The sequence below is a fragment of the Rhinatrema bivittatum genome, chromosome 3 (genome assembly GCF_901001135.1).
Source record: "Rhinatrema bivittatum chromosome 3, aRhiBiv1.1, whole genome shotgun sequence".
In the NCBI taxonomy this organism is placed as follows: domain Eukaryota; kingdom Metazoa; phylum Chordata; class Amphibia; order Gymnophiona; family Rhinatrematidae; genus Rhinatrema; species Rhinatrema bivittatum.
The window spans coordinates 288,674,917-288,697,587 of record NC_042617.1 but is presented as its reverse complement, the minus strand read 5'-3'; the positions used below and the strand labels follow the sequence as shown (position 1 = coordinate 288,697,587).

General features: G+C 47.7%; 1 protein-coding gene across 2 annotated transcripts in view; it reads right to left on the bottom strand.

The window, feature by feature from the left end:
• Positions 1–2,489, bottom strand: part of LOC115087555 (glycoprotein-N-acetylgalactosamine 3-beta-galactosyltransferase 1-B-like) — a 36,473-nt gene extending 33,984 nt beyond the window's left edge. The window contains exon 1 of one of the 2 annotated variants that reach the window (XM_029594913.1): positions 2,258–2,489. The gene's annotated coding sequence lies outside the window, so the exon portion shown is untranslated. Of the gene's footprint in view, positions 1–2,253 lie in introns of both variants that reach the window. The other variant, XM_029594912.1, reaches the window with a different exon arrangement.
• Positions 2,490–22,671: the final 20,182 nt, after the last annotated feature.

The following is a 22,671-nucleotide window of genomic DNA, read 5'->3' as shown; positions in this document are numbered from 1 at the left end:
CTCATAGGGGAGCTAGCTGTTCCATCCCCTTTATTATTTTGGCCGCCCTTCTCTGTACCTTCTCCATCGCAACTATATCTTTTTTGAGATGCGGCGACCAGAATCATACACAGTATTCAAGGTGTGGTCTCACCATGGAGCGATACAGAGGCATTATGACATTTTCCGTTTTATTCACCATTCAGTTTCTAATAATTCCCAACATTATGTTTGCTTTTTTGACTGCCGCAGCACACTGAACTGACGATTTCAATGTATTATCCACTATGATGCCTAGATCTCTTTCCTGGGTGGTAGCTCCCAATATCGTGTAACTACAGCATGGGTTATTTTTCCCTATATGCATCACCTTGCACTTATCCACATTAAATTTCATCTGCCATTTTTGGATGCCCAATTTTCCAGTCTCACAAGGTCTTCCTGCAAGTTATCACACTCCGCTTGTGATTTAACTACTCTGAATAATTTTGTATCATCTGCAAATTTGATTACCTCACTCATCATATTCCTTTCCAGATCATTTATAAATATATTGAAAAGCACGGGTCCCAACAGATCCCTGAGGCACTCCACTGCCCACCCCCCACCACTGAGAAAACTGTCTATCGCATTCCTTCTCGGTCATCTGTTCTCCAAGCTGCAGAGCCCTAACCTGTTTAGCCTTTCTTCATTTACCATCAAAATGTTAGCTAGAGGGAAAATACACTGGGGCAAAAATTCCCTGGCAACCATGAATGATGGCCTCTGATCACTAACCTTAGTTCCCAAATCATCATTGTTGTGAATGGCTCTTTGCCAACCTCAGACTGACAGAGTCAGGAGGCAGCTGACTAACACAATAAGTTAGTAAATAAGTCCAAGAATGAACAATGGGTGCCACAGCAAACAATGAAAATGGACATTTCTGCATTTCAGTTCCAAGAAAGTTGCAGCTTCCGTCTTTCTTTTATCAGGAGGAAGGTCTTTAGATAAACATGGCTGCATTCCTTAGTTCTTAACTTTCTTTAAAGCAACCAGACCAGTTTCTCTTTGATAATTCAGTGGTCTGTTAAAACAAATGGAATTATGATGGATTATCCCTTTTCATTTTGACTTTTATGTTATTTATAGGATTTAAGAGTTTAAAACGTTTTTTAAAAATCATCCTATGCAACCACTCTCAAAGTTATCAATCCATGGAAACTGGGGATGCTACTGTGCTGATCTTCAGTACAGCCTCATGTAAAACAAGAATACAGCACAAGCAGCTCAAAAGTGGATGCAGGAAAGGTTTTTAAAATATAAGAAGTAGCTATAGTAAAAGAAGCACACATTCCCAACCGTGTAATAAAACCAGTAGAAAGTACAACATTCTAGTTAGCCTCTATTCAAGCCCAATGCATTTATGGTAAAATTGCCACTTTGCTACCCCGCGCCCCCAACTTTAAAACTCCAGGATGAGGTGTCTGTTCAAAGACCTACCTACACACCAAAGGCCTGATTTGCTTTCTCCCATTCTGTTTATGGGAAAAATGCTTAGCAAATGAGGCCCCACGTTTGGTAAATCTAGGTTTAACCGTTTCCAGGTTGTAAGTCGGGGGAAGGAGTACATACAAACAACTCCCATCACAAACAGACATTCAGTAGCACAGGAAATAATAAGCTTCTGTTCATATGAATCGAAGCTAACAGAAAGAAAATATATTACGACAAAAAGAAAAGAGCACCCAATTTCCCTTTGAATGTAATCCGCTTATAAGATCCAAGGAGGAACAAGATACAGCTGAAAAAAAAAAATGCTATGATTAAGAGTGTAACCAGCACTGCTGCTTTTATGGAGGAAGAAAAAGAGAGAGAGCAATGCTGTCTGAGGCATTCGCCCGTGACATGTAAATCTCAGGAATTAAAGAGTTGATCCCTCAGCAGAGCTCGCCCAACCTCATCCTTCCGTGGAAGGTTAAGTGCATTAGCAATTATTCTTGTGTTCTAAGTCAGGGAAAGCTAAGGATAACGGTGCTCGGTACGAATCATCTTTATTAGCTGGGAAGAGGATGACTCTTCCTGGGCAAAAAAAAAAAGAAAGTAGCCAGTTTCCCCTCCTGCGTCCTAAAAGTTCCGGGTCTCTGACGCTTGTCGCTGGGGAGCCCTGAGCCATTTCCCCATCTCGTCTCCCAGAAACCTCCATTACAGAATATGGGAGGCTTTCAGCCCCCCCCCGCAACAAGAGAACCCGAAAATGACGTTCACAGGGGTGGCAGGAAAGGCGAGGATTACCTACGGCACGCTGGAACTCCGTGAAGGGGCTTCCGAGCCATAGAGACCGGGGTGGGTGCAGGATGTGCCGCCGCTGCCTCGCACTGACAGCTCACGTAGCCTCGAAGAAATTGCGCGAGCCGAGCTGTAAAGCAGCCTGCCATTGGACAGACTGCACCCGTATCCTGGTTGGGTAACCGCTTTGCGGGGTTAACCAATCAACTGCGGGCCTCTCTGCTGGGCTGGGCGAGGAGGGGCGTCCGGGGAAGAGTGAGGGAGAAAGGGGGGTGGAAGGAAGAGCAAAGTGCAACCGGCCGAGCGAGCCGAGCCTGAATAGGCGGGCTTGGCCTCCAGCCTCAGCGAGTCGCACGCTTCCCCGATCGGGACTGCACTGGCTAAGGGCCGACAAGGTGACACTGACATTTTACCATTTTGCAATTTTTCCCCTTCTTTTCCTACTCATTTATTTTAATCAGTCTCTTTCATTTTGGCAGCACGTTAAATTGTCATGCCCATCTAATTATTCTAATCTGATAAGAACATTATTTCTTTATTTTGATTTTAACATTCCCAGCACTTCAAAGTGTATATCAAAGCGGATTACATTCAGGTACTATAGGGTATTTCTCTATCCCCACAGGGTTTACACTCTAATTTTGTACCTGAGTTAACAGAGGGTAATGTGACTTGCCCACCGTCACAAGGAGCAACAGAGGGAGTTGAATCCTGCTTTTGCTGGGTTGTAGCCTGCGCTCTAAGCACTAGGCTATTCCTTCACATAAATTGCCTTACTGGGTCAGACGGAGTGTTTATCAAGCCCAATATCCTTTTTCCATCAGTGGCCAATCCAGGTTACAAGTACTTATGAGTCCCAAACGTTAAATAGATGCCATGCTACTGATACTGATAATAAGCAGTGGTTATTCCCAAAGTCAACATGATTAATAGTAATTTGTGGACTTTCTCCCAGGAGCTTATCCAAACCTTTTTTAAACCCAGCTACGCTGACTGCCTTAAATCACATCTTTTGGCAATGAATTCCAGAGCTTAATTGTGTGTTCAGTGGAAAAAAAAATTTTTTTCAATTTGTTTTAAATGTGCTACTTTCTAACTTCATGGAGTGCTCCTTAGTCCTTGTACTATCTGAAAGAGAAAATAACCGATTCACATTTACCCATTGAAGTCCTTTCACAGGGGCGGATTGGCCAATCGGGAGATCGGGCATCCCCCGGTGGTCCGGAGGTTCATGTCACATGACTTTTTAAAGCTCCTGTTCAGAACGCCTGCGGCCATAGTAAAGAAGAGAGGCCGCCATGGCCCGAAGGAAGATTCGGCAGAGAAGCAGAGCTCACCGGGCCCGTGGCCCGAAGAAAGGATCGGCGGGAAAGCAGAGCTCGACGGGGCCGCAACAAAATCCAACCTGCTATGGCCTGAATAAAGGTTTGGTGGGAAAGAAAAGCTCGGGGCCGCGATGGTGCCCAACTCACCAAGGCCTGCACAGTTGTGGAGAGCCCCCCCCCCCCCCCCAAATCAGGAATAGCAGAGCCATAAGAAGACAGCAGCTGCAGCGCAATTGCAGGGCTGCTAAAAGCAATGGCCTCCTCCCATCTCCCCTGCTGTAGTGAGGAGATCGCAGCCACTCCATAACAGCTGAAGACAAGGCCCAGGAGAAAGCGGAAGTTGGAAAGCATGTTTGTGTGTGTCTGTCTGTGTGTGTGTATGAGAGAGAGATTGTGTGTATGTGTGAGAGATCCTGCAAGTGTATGAGTCTATGTTTTATGTGTATATGAAAGAGCCTGTATATGTGTGAGAGAGAGAGAGAGAGAAGGGGAGACATCCTGCTTGTGTATGAAAGAAAGAGCTTGCATGTGTGAGTGAGATAAAGTGTGCCTGCATGTAGGTAAACTGAGATTATCTGCAAAAAAAAAAAGGCTGGAGTAATTGGGGGATTAAAGCAGGAATTTGAGGATTGGATGAAGGTAAACTGGAAACTGGGGAAGGGGAGAGAAGCCCTGAATGGGGAGTCAGGAAACGTGGGAACTCAAGACTGGTGGGGGGGTGAGAGACTGAGGAAATGTAGAACCAGGAGGATTAAGGTGTAGAGGAAGAGATTCAAGAGACTAAAGGGTAGTGTAAGAGGGAGAGAGCACAGCCCAGATAGGGAGAGAAAAATGGGGACTGGCAGGCGAAAGAGGCTAGGAGGAGGGAGGATGGGTACAGGACAGTAGGCATGCTGCCTGAGAGATGAGATGGGGAAAGGTAAGTGGGGACTGATGGGTATTTATTTATTTTTATTTATTTAACGGTTTTATATACCGACATTCATCAAAGATATCACATCGGTTCACAGCGTAACAAGAAACTAGTGCCAGTGGCGGCGCTTTACATCGAACAAGTTTAACATAATACAGTTAAAAAATATTGGAACATAATAACTAGAGCATGAGGAAAGGTAGGGGAAGTAAAACATTAAACTAAAATTAGAATAACATGATTACAAGAAGGTAAAAGAAGAGAAAAAAAGGGGGGGAGAAGTGACAGAAGACTAAAATTAGATTAGTGAATTATTGTAAGCGAAGATTGCAGGTATATACAAAATGTAAAGTGGGAGAATGAAAATTTAGGGCTTGAGGAGGTGAGCTGAGATGCTGCATACATCTAACGAAGTGGACTGTGTTCCCAAAAGCTGCCTCAATAAAGTGTTTGCATATATGTTCAACTATCTCTTCTATAAAATGTATCACAAAATCTGCATGTGTGTGTGTGCGTGTCTGAGAGAGACAGAGTGTGTGGTTGTCTCACTGCTTAGCAACTGATTCAAGCGCTGATTGGTTTAACAACCAGGAGAAATGTAACCAGACTTGGGGAGGATGGGGGCTCAACCAAATTTGCTCATGCTTGGTCTAGAATGTGCTCTACTTCTTGGTTATTTATGAAAAATTTGAAATTTGTGTTGAAGATTTTTTTGGCTCAGGTCTGACAGTTAAGGCGTTTGTGTTCCAGGTCACATAATATATCTCTCAAGGGTCAGTTTGGTGGGCTTTTGTGAGTCAGTGAATCACACGGGCCTGTTTTGAAAAAATCCTCCAGGCTGATATTTTCCTACAATCCGCCCCTGTCCTTTCATGATTTTGTAGACCTCTATCATATCCCCCTCAGCCATCTTTTCTCCAAGCTGAACAGCCCTAATCTCTTTAGCCTTTCTTCATAGGCAAGCCATTCCATGGCCTTCATCATTTTGGATGCCCGTCATCATTTTGGTCGCCCTTCTCTGTACCTTCTCCAGTGCAACTATATATTTTTTTGAGATGCGGTGACTAGAATTGCACTTTATTCAAGGAGATAAAGGGAATGCAGGAAAAAACAAGTTGGAGGTCACAGAATAGGTATGTGTCTGAAACCCAAAGGGCAAGGCTGGTGCTAGCTTTTTTGCTGCCCTGTATTATCAATTACTGTGTTGCTTCCACCCCTACCCCCTTTCATTCAGTCTCTTGTCAAGGGATCACCAAAAAAGAGTCAGCTCCTTCCAGCGATACAAACTTTAAAAACCGATACTTCCCTCAGCCCCCAGTTCTTCACCCTCTCTCCCAGAACCCGTGGTTAGTGCAAGGGTATTAGGTGCCCGAGATGAATCTTATAGTCTTGCACACTCCTCCTCCCCTGGCTCTCTCCACACACACACACATAGTTGAGTAATGCATTTATAATACATTTTGCATGAAAAAGATCAAATTATAGTATTCTAAGGTAAAAATATCACTTACATTATATTACATTTACATGCACTCCTATAAAATCCAACCAGAAATCCCTGCAAAAAAGACAGTTGGAACCTATATGGTATTAGGCCTATTGTAATGAGTGTTGGGTGTGGGCTTGATCCTCAGAAAGCCCTAAAATACCAATACACTTCCTATTAGGAGAATATCTCACTTCAGTCACACATGCAGAACATAAACAGACCCTCACCCAATACAGAATAGAGCAAACCATAAAGTATGAATAGAAACATACAGGCCCAAACTGAACTGGAAACCACAATAAATAAGCCAGATTCTCTATGCAGTGCAACAATGGAAAAATAGAACCATCATCATTCCTTAAACACCAAACAATGTTGTGAACCTGCCCGCGAGGAGTGCGGGCAGGCTCCCTACCTTCGTGGCCAGTCGGGCCTCTGACTCACCTCGTGGATCTCCGGCTCCCTCCGGCCCTGCGCGGCAGGGTCGGGCTGCTGACCCTCTTTTCTTCACAGCAAGCGTGCCGCCATCGCCGGGTTCCTCTCCTGCTGCCGCCAGTCCTGCGCAGCAGAGTCGGGCCGTCGGGCTGGAACCTCCGCTGCTGCTCCTGCCCTCCCCGACGCACTGCAGCCACTCCCGGGATCCTCAGCCAGCAGGGAAGCCGTCCCTGCCGGTGCCTGCTGCTTCCTACTCTCTCTGCTTGACTTCTTCGCGGCGGGAAGCCGCTTCTGCTGCCTACCTTGCTTCCTGGGCCCTCCACGTGGCCGAGGACGCCACCAGCGGACCCTGCTCTTCTTCCAGCTTCCCTAGGCGCGGGCGCGTGCCTCTCTCCTGCTCTTCAAGGGCCAGCCAGGTGTGCCCCCTGCTGATCCCTCCCTGGGCGTTGTCCTCTTCAGCCCTACAAAAGGGCTCAGCGTCCAGTCCAGCGTTGCCTTCGCAAGGAGTTAGACACTCCTGGGATCCTGCTGTCCTTCGCTCCAGCAGTCGTCCCTGTTCTAGCACTTCTTCAAGGTCCTGTGTTTCCTGTTCTTCGTTGGAGTTCCTCGTCTTGTCCTGGTGTCCATGTTCCAGTCCAGATGTCCGCCTGCTGTTCTTGATGTTCGTGATCCAGTTCTGAGATCTGTCTCCTGATCCTGTAATCTGTGTTCCAGTACAGATGTTTGTTCTCCTGATCCTGATGTCCGTGATCCTGTCCAGTTGTCCTGAACCCTGGTTCCTCGTGCCACCCTTCCTGGCGTGCCATGTTGTGGTCCGCGACCAGCCCCACGTGCGGGCTGTGTATGGCGCTTGTGGTGCAGTGCCTCCTCCACTTCTGCAGCACAAACCTCCGGGAGACTTCCGCTTCTGTCCTTATCCCTGGTCTACGGAGTCCCTTGTGCTTGCTCCGTCTGTGCCTAAGACTCTGCCAGAACCTGTACTGTCCCAGCGTGGTCTGCGACCAGCCACTGGCGGCTGTGTAGGGCGCGCCTCAGTGCAGGCCTCTACAGCTTCTGAGACATGTTCCTTTTCATTGTTCCACTTCCCGTCTAGAGGCTCTTTGAGTCTAGCGTGGTCCGTGACCAGTCCTGTGGGTGGACTGTGTAGGGCGCGCTGCATCGCAGTCTCAACCCAGTACTTGCTTGAGTCTTCTGAATGCCTTGTACCTCGCCTGACTCTTCTGAATGGCTTGAACGTTGCCTGAGTCTCGTCTGTGCACCCAAGTACCTCGTTCCTGAGTCTTCTTCTGAATCTCCATATTCCGATCTTTGCTGCCCTGGCCTCCATCCGGCCTGCTTCTTCTTGCCGTACCCTGCGGCAGGTCCGAAACAGCTTGGAACGGTCGGAGGACTGTTCATAAGACCACCATTGCGTTGCTGGTCTTCCGAAGCGTGCAGGTCCGGAGGAGGGTCAGTATCTCCAGTCATCTGTCTTCAGTCCAGCCTCACTCCTGTCCAGCCCATGCTCGGGTATGCCTTGCCTGCTGCTGCACCTCTTCGGAGTTACTCTGGGGTCAAGCCGTGGTCCAAGAACACACATCCCCTGGTAAGCGGAACTGCTCTCCTAGCGCTTCCTAACAAACAATACAATAAAATATATAATACATACATAATTATAATAGTAAAAATATACTAATAAACATATCTAAAAGATAGCTGATGAATAGAAGATCAAATAATTTAAAAACTCATATATGGGAGAGACAGGGTTAAATAAGGCTGGAATCTGGGTGTGGTGCAAGTAAAAGAGAGGGGATTAGCCATCCAGGGGAGTGAGCTCATGGAAGACACCTGGTGGCACGGAGGCTGAAGCGAGCAATCTGAGACATGCTAGAGAGTGTGGTTCGGAGCCAGGCTCACTGGGGTCCTCTAGTGGCGGGGAGGCCAAAATGCAACACTACCATTCTCTCGCTCTCTCACACACACATATACCCCTACACACACACACACACACTCTCTCTCTCTCTTTCTCACATACACACAACCCAGGCAAGCTCCCATTCATATCCACACATCTACATCCACCCACCCAAATCCCAGGCAGGCTCCCATTCACACATACAAATCCCAGACAGGGTCCCATTCATACCCACCCATATCCCAGGCAGGCTCCCATTTGACTAACCCACTTACTGAAATCCCAGACAGACTCCCATTCACATACACTCACTCATCACAGGCGGACTCCCATTTGCATGTGTGTACACACACACACACAAGCAGGCTCCCATTCACACACATATTCAACCCATGCAAGCAGGATCCACAGGGCTTCTTATTCCTCCCTCTGCTGCTGTTGCTGCCACCCGGTACCACCTTCAGTGGGGGAGGAGAGCAGGAGTTTCTGTAGAGCTGTAGCCTGTAGGAGCCCATTCTGCGGCCATGCAGAATTCAACCCTTGTGGTGCTAGCACTTCCTGTACGCTCATCTCGCGATGTTCGAGATGAGCGTGGAAGAAGCGCTAGCACTACAAGTGTTGAATACTGTGGGGCTAGCACACGAGGAGGAGCTGCAGAATGGGTTCCATCCTCTTCTACTCCCAGGTTATGTGCACATGCTGAGCTGTGGAGTGTGGGCCTTTCCTTTCTTCCACTGCTAGTGGGATGGAGTCCACTGGTGACCACATGGGCTTCTTGATTCTTCTGCTGCTGGTGGGATGGAGCTCCACTGGAAGCCACACTGGCCTCCCTGCTCTGTTCTTCACTTCCACTGCCAACACTACCCCCTCTACCTAGGTGTGCCACCCTGTGTCATTGCATGGTTTGCACACCTGGTGGCACTGGGCCTGCCCGGAGGCTAAACCCTGCCCCCAAAGAATAACTTTTAGCACCTGGAGAGGCAAACACCAAGCCCAAGGATTAGAACTGAGGCACAAGGAGACGCAGTGATTTACTCAAAGTCACACACAGAGGCAGAGGCAGAGCCTGGATTAGATATAGGGAAATAGCGACTTGCTTAAGGTTACACAGTGTGAACAGCAGAGCTGGGATTACAATTGAAGTGCAGGGAGAAAAAGTGACTTGCCCAAGGTCATACAGAGAGTTAGTGGTAAAGCCAGGATTAAACAGGAGATACAGTGAGAGTGACTGAACTATTCCTGTTCTTGCCCCATTACATCTATGGCTAGTTTCTCTAAGAACAGCAGGAATGAATTATATGTCCAGAGACGCATTAAGAGAAAACCAGGAATGGATTCACTTGTGCCTGATGACATAGCATCATCTCATAACTGTTTCTATAGGTTTCCATGCACGGGAGATGAGCCTTTTTCACTGGAAAGGAGGCTCTAGAACGAGGGGTCATGAGATGAGGTTGAAAGGGAGTAGACTCAGGAGTAATGTTAGGAAATATTTCTTTACAGAGAAGGTGGTGGATGCCTGGAACAGCCTCCCAATGGAAGTGGTAGAGACAAAAACAGTATCTGAATTCAAGAAAGCATAGGATAAATGCAGGGGATCTCTAAGGAAGTGAGAATTATAATGCAAAATTAATTGGACGGTTGGGCAGACTGGATAGGCCACATGGTTCTGTGTTTTGAAGGGAAACTAAATACTTCAATATCGTTAACGATAGTAGTTATCTTAGCAATACCCCATCCCCAGGGCCACACACAGTAACATCCTGCTGGACAGGAACTCTGCACTAGGAACCCACCAGAATAGCATGACATGGAGCATTATGGCTGAGCCACACTGCTCATTAGCTTCTGATGCAAGATGTTTTTCACAATCTTGCTAAGAAAAGAGATTGTGTCACCAGCCTCCTATCTAAGAAGCTGTGTCTTTTAGGTTTTCATTTTATGTATCTGAAGGTTTATCAGCACCTTCTGTTTTATTTAGTTTGCACATAATATGGATTTCCTGATTTCTCAGTGCTGTGTAATATTTGAATGAATATTGCACCCATTGGTCACAGTACAGCATTGCACAAGCACACGTGGACAGTCGTAGCATGCATCTCAGATCCATTAGCAATTTCATTTGTGAATTAATTCTCGGTTGTGTTTAAGTAGTTTAGGGGCAGTCTCCCTGGATATAGCCATGTTTGGAAGAGCATCTCAAAGCACCTCCCAAACAATGTTGCCAACTCTGACTTGAAGAACATCACTAGATCCACTGTGAAAAGTCTCCAAATTGGGTAAAAAGTAGCTAAAGTTGCACAATGAATACTGAACATAGGAATAAAGGATTTTAAAATGATTTAAGGTTCATTGCCTTTAAAATATTCAAGAAAAAAATAAGATAAAATACAAAACTATTAAAAAATGAATACTAATAAATATGAAATGTATTAAGCCAGATAAAAATAAATTTGTGACAAGGGAGAAACTAAAAAAAATCCCTGATCCAGTTCACATTGTGTGGGCATACAGAGTGTAATTATAGCATTTCTTGCTAGCAGCCTGGTTGGAGGTCATATCAAATCTGGAAAATTGAGATCACTGCACAAAGATTAAGAAATCATATTTCAGTCTCACTATTTGTAACGATGTTAAACTGAAGACACACTCCATCAGTGAACATGGGAAAGATGGATTTTGAAATGATTGAAGGATTATTACTTTTAAAATCAAAATCTTCTAGGAGAGGGCCTGCAACATACTACCAGACTCCAGCCCAGCCCTCTTTGGGAAGCTCTAGCAGCTTAAGTTAACAGTAAAAGCAGTAGGCAATCCACACAGATGCTTGCAGTACAAGACTTTGAATTTAGTTCATAGAATGATACATAATGGTTCAAAATGTTGGACCAGTTCAATATTTAGAAATTACAGGCCTGTACGCCTGGTAAATGCTTACTTGAGATTCCCGCTATTAAAAAGGCAAGACTTTAATTGAGCCTTCTCGATAGCTGGACTGATTCTTTGGTTCTCCTTACCTGATAATATAAGCTTAATATCTAGTACCAACCAATTTAAAAAGGCTGTAAAAACCTACCTATTTAAACAGGTGAGTGGCTTAGAGTGAGTGTCTTCCAATTCCAAATAATGTGTCTTCAGGCCTCTGTTGCGATGCTGCCCGCAGCCGGAGCTACGGGCAGTCTCTTACCTTCTCCCGGCCTGCCTGCCTGCTCTCCGCGGCTCAGAGGCCGCCCACGTGGTCTCCTGCAGCAGAAGCTGCTGACGCTGTGGTTTCCTGTGACCCGGAGGCCACCATCTTCGCCACCCCCTCCTGTGTGGCTGGAGCCGCATTTCTGCCTCTCTTGCGGACCAGAGGCCGCTATTTTGCCGCCGGCGTTTCCTTCCTCCATTCCGCGGCCTGGAGGCTGCTGCCATCACTGTCGTCGTCCACAGCATGGAGCTGCTCGTGGCAGGGCCTTTCCCGTGGCAGGAGCCGCCGACCAGACTCCTGTTCTTGCGGCCGGGAGGCCACCTGGAGCTCCTCTTCTGCCCGGACGCCGCCGCCGCTGGTCGTGGCCTGCTTCCTACTTCACCGTCATCAGCGGCATGGATGCCGCTGTCCAGGGTCCTGCTGCTTCCTGCTTCCTCAGGTGTGGGGCCGCGCCTCTCTGCCGGATTTAAAGGGTCACCCCTTCTGGCCCCTCCTGATGACATCATTGTGGGACGTCCTCTTGAGCCCTTTAAAAGGGCTCTGCTGTCATTCCAGGTTTGCCTTTTCGGTAGTATATATATATATTTTTTTTTCAATATAATTTTTATTCAGAATGCACACAATATAAGCCATTATACAAGAACGTGTATAAGGTTAAAGAACTGCACAAATAATACAAAGAAACAAATAATGCACTTTAGCAAAGCGTAGATTACAGATGATCACTGCACAGCAAGAACATAATTAACAACAAGTAAAAGGAATGTACCAGAATTATAATAGAGTACAAGCGTGATAATAGGTTTGCCTTTTCAAGGAGTCAGTCCTCCTTAGGACTCCTCAAATCCAGCTCCTCCTAGGCATTCTGTTCTTCATGGGATCCCGTGTCTTCATCCTGGTCTCTCGTCTTGTGTCTTCAGTGTTTTCCAGATATTCCAGATGTTCTGCTTGTTCCTGATGTCTTCAAGTCCTTATGTCTTCAAATCCTGATGTCTCCAAGTCTCTGAGGCTTTATTTGTTCTGTCCCTGCATGGTCCGCGACCAGCCCGGCTGGGTTGTGTAGGGCGCTTGGTGGGACAGTTCCATCCACCGTGGCTGAGGATTCTCCACGTCTTCTTTCAGATCACCATCATGTTCCTGGTTCCAGATATTATCTCCTTTTGGGCTGTCCTCAGTCCAACTTCGGGATACCTTCAGATGCGTCTTCCACGCCGGGTCGGAAATTTCGCCTTCCTTCAAATGACCTATCAGGTGCGTCAACCACGCCGGGTTCCCGAGGCTCAGTCCAGGACATTGCTGCCAGGAGTCTTGGCCAGTTACCTTCATCCGTCTGTCCTGACGTCCTTCGTCTCTGGTTCCCAAATGTCTGTCTTCCTTCTCCTTCAGTACTCACCGCCATCTTGAACTCTAAATTATTAGAGTCGATGTCAGTTTGGTGACTGCTTTGCCTCCAACGTGGTTCGCAACCTGCCTTAACTGGCTGTGTAGGGTGCGTGGCATGACAGCACTCCTTCCGAATCCTTCTTCTTCCTGAATCCACTTCTGAATCCACATCTCCAACCACATCTGAGCCCACGTCTGAGTCTTCGTCTGAGTCCACGTGTTCCGCCCTCAGCCTCTGTCCGTCCTGTCGCATCTGCGGTTCCCTACAGCAGGTCCGAAAGGGCTGACGAGTGGCTGTAGGGCTACTCCAGAGATCAGCATTGCATTGCTGGGTCTCTCTGATGCGCCAGGTTCAGCAGAGGCCTGGGCCATCCATCTCCAGCCATCCGCCAGTGCTTGGGCTCTCCTCACCTGCCTCAGCGCTCCCTGAAGCTCCTCTTTGGGCGCGTCGTGGCCCAAGGGTACACTTCCTCTCCAGCATTCCCCGAAACAGGTTGCAAAGGCCTGGGTGCATTACATCTCCCTGGAATTGGGAGCGCCCCCTAGCGTTCCCTCCCATCGGATTCCAACAGGTTGCAAAGACCTAGACCTCACCACCTCCTTCCGGAGGCGGGATCACTCCCTAGCACTCCCGCAACAGTCTCAGCCCAACGGTTACTTTGTAGGTATTCTTTTGCATTTATTTTTGTACTTTGTTTGTCTTATATTTAACTGTAAAGGTTTGTTTTATATTTTGATTATGAATATTGCTTTGTAGGCTGCCTTGAAATGGCTCCATTGAAAGCATGACTAAAAAATGTTAATAAATTTAAAACTTGAAAACTTATTGTTGTGGGAAATGGAGAAGCTAGCCCACAGCCCAATGTGAGCCAACTCACTCAGATTCCTGCCTCTTGCTTCTTGGGCTCAACACAGGCTCAGCCAAACTGCATGGAGGCATTTTTAATTATTCTGCATATTTACTTTGGCAACACATATAAGACTGTCATGCCAAGAAAAGCTGACTGAATCTGATGTACATGCTGCTTCTTCTCATCACCCTCCCCTTTCTTTGCAGTCTCTAAATGCCTGATAGCCATCATCCCTACCACCCTGTGATATTTTCCTCCTGGCTGTGAGCCTTGTCCTCACAACTCCTCCAGGCTCTCACATACCTTTGACTGATGAGTATGGCTATACCATTAGAACAGGATACAATTTCAAACATTGCAAACTTATCCACAGCAAGTTGTCTTTATTTCTACATGTCACTTCTACAACAATGCTCAACGTATACAACACTGTACAAAACATATAAGAGATAGTCTGTGCTCTGTACAGCTTACAGACTAATCATCAGGCAAAATCTCCTCAAACATTTCTACTGCTGTGGAAGGGGAGGGACCCACTGACATATCTATATTAGAATGAATATGAATATTAATTTAGCATCCACCTAAAAAATTTGATTGCCCTCCCAAAGCCCTGGTATAGTCAAACACCTCAGATCTCAAAGTCACTGACAGACTGTGCTCACCCCTGCCTCTTAATCTGCATACAATTCAATGCTGGGTATTCCCCACATTTCCCAATACAGCACAAAGCCAGCTACCTCCTACTCCACTGCTTACCACTGCCTTTCTTGCTGTTTTTTGTTTTTTTTCAACTTTTAAGGATAGTCTGCTGCTATTCCCTCTAAGACGTCTAGAGCAAACAATAAGAGTCATAAAGGGAGGGAGGGTGGTTGCAGGCGCCATGGTCCTCCCCAAATTTCCATGGCGGCCACGCTGCCCTTGCCCATATCCCAATCCTCTCACTTACCTTCCATTTGCTGAAGAGGAGGTGGACTGCAGCCTTGCAGTGCCTCAGGCCATTTCCTACTTCTTGACTGCTGGTGCTTGAATGATGTCATAAGGCACTGACAGCCGAAGAAAAGGAAGAGGCGCAAGGGACTGCTAAGACTGTGATCCTCCTACCCTAAAACATGCAGGCAGACCTGAAGAAAACCATGGTGGCACAGTGATGACATGTCTGTGGGATTCCAACCCCCTGAAGAAAACTGTGGTGATACCGAAGAGACGCCAGCAGGCCAGAGGAGGTGAAAGGACTGAGGGAAAGGAAAGGTATGGGAGAGGGCATTCTCCTCTGATTCCTCTCCCCTTTCTATCTCCTCACTCAGCTCCCCTTGCTTCCTTTCCCTCCTCTTCCTTCTTATTGAGAAGGGTTAAAATCAGGAAACAGAGAGTAGGATTAAATGATCAGTTTTCTCAGTGGAAAAAGGTAAACAGTGGATCTGTACTTGGACTGGTGCTTTTTAATATATTTATAAATGATCTGGAAAAGGGAAATACGAGCGAGGTGATCAGATTTGCAGATGACACAAAATTGTTCAGAGTAGTTAAATCTCAAGTGGATTGTGATAAATTGCAGGAGGACCCTGCGAGACTGGAAGATTGGGCATCCAAATGGCAGATGAAATTTAATGTGGACAAGTGCAAAGTGATGCATATAGGGAAAAATAACCCTTGCTGTAAATATACGATGTTAGATTCCATATTAGGAGTTACACCAAAGAAAAAGATCTAGGCGTCATAGTGGATAATACATTGAAATTGTCGGCTCAGTGTGCTGCAGCAGTCAACAAAGCAAACAGAATGTTAGAATTATTAGGAAGGGAATGGAAAATAAAACGGAGAATGTCATAATGCCTCTGTATTGTTCCATGGTGAGACTGCACCTTGAATACTGTGTACAATTCTGGTCACCGCATCTCAAAAAAGATATAGTTGCACTGGAGAAAATGTAGAGAAGGGCGACCAAAATGATAAAGGGGATGGAACAGCTCCCCTGTGAGGAAAGGCTAAAGAGGTTAAGGCTGTTCAGCTTGGAGTAGAGAAAGCTGATGGGGGATATGATAGAGGTCTATAAAATGATGAAAAGACTTGAACACATAAATTGAATCGGTTATTTACTCTTTCAAGGACTAAGGGGTACTTCATGGTTAGCAAATAGCATATTTAAAACAAATCAGAGAAAATTCTTTTTCACTCAGCATACAATTAAGCTCTGGAATTCATTGCCAAAGGATGTGATTAAGGCATTTAGTGTAGCTGGGTTTAAAAAAGGTTGGGTAAGTTCCTGGAGAAGTACATAAATTGCTATCAATCATGTTGACTTAGGGAATAGCTATTATGCTTATTACCAGCATCAGTAGCATGGGATCTATTTAATGTTTGGGTACTTGCCAGGAACTTGTAACCTGAATTGGCGACTGTTGGAAAGAGGATGCTAGACTTGATGGACCCTCGGTCTGACCCAATAAGGCAGTTTCTTGTGTTCTTATGAAGGGAAGGAAAGGGGAGCTGAATTGAGTAATGGAAGGGAAGAGAGGGGTCGTGAGTGAGGGTAAGCAGGTGAATGATGGGGAAGGGAGGAGGAGGGGGTTGTTGTTGCGGCAGCTAGCCGACGCGTCCTGTGGCAGCTCTATGCATCCCTCACTGAGCCTGTTTACCTCAGCCCGCAGACGTGGACCAAGGAAGCCGCAGTCGCTGCCCTCCTCCGCGGCAACCAGATGCCATCGCTGGCGCGTGGCTCACCCCAGCTCTTAAATAGACTGCAGCGGCCCCAAGTGATGACATCAGCAGGACAGCCTATTTAAAGGCAGCTCTGTCCTCCCAGAGCCGCCTCAGCAATGGCTCAGCTCCACATGAGTAGTGTGTTACTCCAGTTCCTGCTCTGCTCGCTGCCTGTTCCTACCTCAGCTTGTCTCCTGGATTTGTCTGCTTGCTGCCTGCCTCAACTCTGGACCATGTGACTCAGCCTTTGTTCAACATCCATCTGGAACCCTCTTACGGGGACCCGCTCCTATGTCCAGCTGGCCCCAGCACCCAAGGGTTCAACCTGCAGGGAACGAGGGCTGGTAGTGGTGAAGGTCCAGTAGGGTCTCCGCATCACCCTGGACCGCCTGCCGAGGGCAGGGACCTACAGTGGGGCTTGCCTCCTGTAGGTAGCATTAACCCCGCCTCGGCCCAAGGATCCACATTGCAACAGCTTGCTGAGGCCATGGACCCATCGGACTTTTCAGGACTCCAAGCCATCCCGGGCCTGTTGCAGAAGCTCTAGCAGCAGCAGCAGTTCCTTGAGATGCTGGCCTTGGATCAACGCCTGCCTTAATGCTGCTGCAGCTCCGGCGGCACTGCCACACACCCTGGTGGCCTCTCCTCCTTCCTTACTTCATCTCCCCGCTCCTCCTCGATACTCTGGGGACCCCAAGCTCTGCCAAGGATTCCTTAATCAGAGCTTTATGTACTTCTCGCTGCAACCTTCGCAATTCTCCACAGATGTGGTTAAGACTACATTCATCCTGCCCCTCCTCGATGGCAAGGCCTTGGCTTGGGCCTCCCTGCTATGGGAGCATGGGGGCCCACTCTTACAGGATCTGCAACTCTTTGTCCAGGCCTTTAAACAGGCCTTTGATGACCCCATCGACTGGGCGCCACCAGCTCTGATATTCTGCATCTTCGTCAAGGTGCAAGGCCACTCATAGACTATGCAATTGAGTTTCATACCATGGCCACCGAACTCAACTGGCGGGAGGACTGCCTCAAGAGCATCTTCTTGGAGTGACTTTCGCCCAGCATTAAGGATGAGGTGGCAGCCAGGGAACTTCCAGAATCTTTTGACAGCTTGATTGACCTAGCAGGATGAGTGGATTGCTGTCTTCAGCAGAGGTCTCGGGAACTCCAGCCACCTCGCCGGCTTGTCACCCTGGTGCCTTCCTTCTCTTGCCTACTCACCACCACAGCCATGGTTTCTTCTTACCCCCGATGAGCCTATGCAGCTGGAGCAGAGCCCCTTGACTATTGAGGAGAGACAACAGCAGCAGCCGTTGGGCTTGTGCCTCTATTGTGCTGATAAGGGGATACTTCTTGGCTCAATGTCCCGAGAGGCTGGGAAACTCCCGTGCCTAGGACCTGACGGGGAGATGGCCCTAGGTTTTACTCTCTCTGCTTCCCAACTCATACTTCCTGTGACTCTCCTGGCGGGTGACCAGGAGTTCCAGAAGTTGGCCCTCGTGGACTCAAGTGCTGGAGGAAATTTTATTATGAAGAGTCTAGTCAAACATCTCAAATTACCTACTGTCGCCCAGTGGACCTCTCTGGTAATCTCCTCCATCTCGGGGGATCCCCTCCCAGGACAAATCACCAAAATAATGCCTCCCATTCGCCTAAAAATGGGACTTTTACACCTTCCATGTAATGGGGAAGGTGATACATCCCATCATACTTGGGCTTGCATGGCTGCAACAGCACTCGCTGTTCATCGATTGGGGAACCCTCTAGCTTGCCAGGTGGGGGTTCTACTGTCTTCCAAATTGTCTGGCCCCCATCCGACACCCTTCCATTATACTCATGGCCACCACCATTCTGGGACTGCCACCACAATATGCGGATTGTGACAGATTGATGACTGAGGTCCTACCCCACCACTGTCCTTATGACTGTGCTATCAACCTTCTTCCTGGGGCTACCCTTCCACGGGGGAGGGTAAACCTGCTATCCCCCTCAGAGACGGAAGCCATGGCCCAGTACATCCGAGAGAATGTGGATTTATTTGTCTTTACTTGTCACCTGCGGGCACCGGGTTCCTTTTTGTCACCAAGAAAGATGGCTCACTTCGGCCCTGCATTGACTACTGTGGCCTCAATGCAATCACTATCTCCTATTACTGAGCTCCTGGACCGTCTGCAGGGAGCAAAGATCTTTTCTAAACTCGACCTTCGAGGTGCTTACAACCTGGTACTCATTAAACCCAGAGACGAGTGGAAGACCGCGTTTAATACGCGAGATAGCCACTATGAGTACCTGGTCATGCCTTTGGGTTGTGCAACTCACCTGCTGTTTTTCAACACTTAATGAACGACATCTTCAGGTACCTTCTCTATCTCACCATGGTGGTATACCTGGATGATGTCCTGATTTTCTCCAAGGACCTCCAGTCCCACCGATAGGACGTGCGACAGGTTCTCCAACGGCTACGCACCAACAAGGTCTATGCGAAGCTTGAAAAATGTGTGTTCGAGAAGGAATCACTTCCCTTCCTCGGGTACATCATCTTCAGTTCTAGGTTTCTCATGTACCCTGAGAAGGTGGCCTGCATCCAAGATTAGCCTCAGCCTTCAGGAATCGGTGTCCAGAAGGCTGAGGCTAACTTTTTTATAATTTTCATTTATTTCAAATTTTCATTTGTACAATCAAGCATATTCCTTGACAACCAGAAATTATCAATGAACAGTGGAAGAAATTACAACAATATATAATTTTACATATAGGATATTAATCTATACTGTCATTGAAACCACAGTCCTCAAATAAAGGTATACAAGTCACTTGAAGGCACTTTTAAGGAAAAAAGGAAAAACCTTATAAGTAAACATTAGTGTACAGGGATTGTATTGTTATTTAGAGAACAACACAGCTTTATTGAGGTGATACAGCTATTTATTAGCTTTTTCAATAACAGAAGAAGCTCTGTCAGAGATAAACTTAGTAAATTGCGATGGATCATAGAAAATATACTTAACATTATGATGGTTTATATAACATTTGCAAGGAAATTTTAACATAAACATAGCTCCCATTTGTAAAAATTTGGGTTTCATAATCAGGAATTGTTTCCTTCTTTTTTGGGTTTCTTTAGCTACATCTGGAAATATTTGCACTCTTATCTACAGGTACTGACCCCTGCTTCAGCTGACCATTCTGGACTGATACTCTGGCCTTGATTCTCGCTATCCACTCAGACTCTCTGTTCTGGCCTCCTGTGACCTCTGGACATTCTTGTTTGGACATCGACTGTGCACCCTTGTTCGTGGTGGGCACTCCCCTGCGCTTCCTCTCTAGGAGATCCTGCGAGGCCCATCTAAGACCAGACGGTCCGGGTAACCAAGGGCTCAACCTGAGGGAACCCTGGGTTGCTATTGGTGAAGTTCCAGCTAGCCTCTGTCTCCTCCTGTGCTCCACCTCCTGGTTGCAGGCGCTCTCCAGGTCTGACCGGAGGGCCGTACCAATCCTGCACCAGGCCAAGGGTCCACCTCCAGTGCAACAGGTTGCCAAGGCCATGGACTTGGCGGAGTCTCCCGCCTTGCAGGCCATTCCTGGCCTAGCCGCTCATGTCCGAGAAGAACAGCAAACCTTAGAAGCGTTGGCTTCATCAATGGAGAGACTACGGTCTCAGCTACAGGACTCTGTCATGGCCAATTCAAGGGGTTGGGCTCAAACCCCATCTCCCCAGGCATCACTGGCCCTTCCAGCTCCACCCCATTTCAATGGGGATGAATGCCTCTGCTGAGGCTTCATCAATCAGTGCTTTATGCAATTCGCACTGCAGCCTGCATTGTTTCCAAGTGAGACCACCAAGATTACCTTCATCCTCTCACGCCTTGAAGGGAAGGCCCTGGCATGGGCTTCCCAACTTTGGGAGCGTTCTGATGATATCCTCCGTCATCTCTCCCACTTCATGACTGTTTTCAAGTGGACCTTTGAGGATCCCGGCCGACAGGCAGTTGCGGGTCATCAGCTTCTCCACCTCCGTCAAGGCTCGCATTCGCTCACCGAATTCACAGTGGAATTCAGGACACTAGCCACAGAACTGGGGTGGCAAGAGGACTCCCTACAGGCAGTCTATCTGAACGGCTTGTCTCCTGCCTTCAAGGATGAGCTAGCTGTTCATGAGATTCCCACATCTCTGGATGACATGATTTCCCTGGTTGGCAAGATTGATCGCCTACATCAGCGACACCAGGAGGTAAAGGTCTCCAGGCCACCTGCCTCACGCCCAGTTTGTGCTACGAGCCCCCAGTTGAAGGCCTTACCGGCACCTCCTCCATCACCAGAGAAGCCGATGCAGATCAATCGCGGGCACTTGTCTCCTGAAGAGCACCTTCGTTGCAAGAAGCAAGGCCTTTGCCTATACTGTGGTGGTTCCGGACATCTCCTGCAATCCTGCCCCGTATGGCCGGGAAACTGCAGAGCCTGAGCCCGGCGGGGGTCCCGAGCTTGGGCGCTATTGCTACTGGCCCCTAATTGTTACTCCCGGTGTCCCTCTCTAGGGAATCACGTTCCTTTGCCACAACCGCGCTCGTGGATACTGGGGCGAGTGGCAACTTCATTCTGGATGATATCGTCACACTACTCCAGATCCCTCTTCAACCTCTGGAGGTACCCCTCCACATTGCATCAATCCAGGGAGAGCACTTCCCCGGACGCATTACTCATCACACCATGGCCTTCCGCCTCTCCATGGGAACCCTCCATGAGGAGGAGATCTCCTTGTACGTCTTAAGTTCTACGCATCCAATAAACCTAGGACTTCCTTGGCTCCAGGAACACGGACCCCACTTCGACTGGCAATCCCTGCAGTTAATTCAGTGGGGACCCCAGTGCCGGAACCGCTGTCTGCGACAAGTGTCTCCAGTGGTGTCAGTTCTGAACTATACAACCCTTACTGGGTTACCTGCTCTGTATTCTGACTTCCAGGATGTGTTCTCCAAACAAAATGCTGACATCCTGCCTCCACTCTGTGAATTCAATTGCCCCATTGAGCTCCTACCAGGTTTACCACGCCTCCCAAGGGCAGAACCTACCCTCTCTCGCTGCCAGAAACTCAAGCAATGTCTGAGTACATTAAGGAGAATCTGAATAAAGGTTTTATAAGACCCTCCGATACCCCAGCAGGAGCCGGATTCTTCTTCGTGAAGAAGAAGGATGGCAGTTTACATCATTGCATTGACTATCGTGGGCTAAATGCCGTGACTCGCAAGGATCGTTATCCTCTGTCACTCATTAGTGAACTCTTTGATCGCCTACAATGAGCCCAGATCTTTACAAAGTTAGATCTCCAAGGGGCATACAATCTGGTACAGATCCAGTCAGAGGATATTTGGAAGACCGCTTTCAATACTAGAGATGGCCACTACGAGTACGTAGTGATGCCTTTTGGACTTTTTAATGCCCCTGCAGTCTTTCAGCGTTTGATGAATGAGATCTTCCGGGACCTACTATATTCATTTGTCGTGGTATATCTAGATGATGTACTGATCTTTTCCAAAGACTTGAAGTCCCACCACTCACATGTTCAAACAGTCCTCTAACGTCTCAGAGACAATCGTCTCTATGCAAAATTAGAGAAGTGTATCTTTGAACAGACTCGTCTTCCATTTCTGGGCTACATTATCTCCAATTGTGGTTTCAACATGGACCCTGAGAAACTCCAAGGCATTCGAGATTGGCCCCAGCCAGTAGGCCTCCGTGCCTTACAAAGATTCCTTGGATTTACAAATTATTACAGGAACTTCATCGCTAACTACTCCATGCTAGACGCTCCACTCACGGCCATGGCTAGGAAGGGTAGTAACCTTCAAGTTTGGAGCCCCAAGGCTCAAGCTGTTTTCCACGCCTTGAAAGAGGCCTTCTGCACTGGACCCTGCCTACGTCACCCAGATCCTAACCGCCCCTTTGTCGTCGAAGTTGATGCCTCCGCCATTGGAGCAGGGGCGGTCCTGGGCCAATATTCCTCCAAGGGGGTCTTAGTACCCTTCTCCTTCTACTCACACAAATTTTCCCCCGCAGAGCAAAACTACACGACTGGGAAACATGAACTCTTAGCTGTAAAATTGGCCCTTCAAGAATGGCACCCCTGGTTAGTGTCATGATCCGCTATGCTGGTGGAAGGAGCAATCAGATAGGGGTGTCAATCTGATGTATTTGTAGGTGGATTTAGCAATCTGTTGTTATAGACTGCCGGAGATAGTAG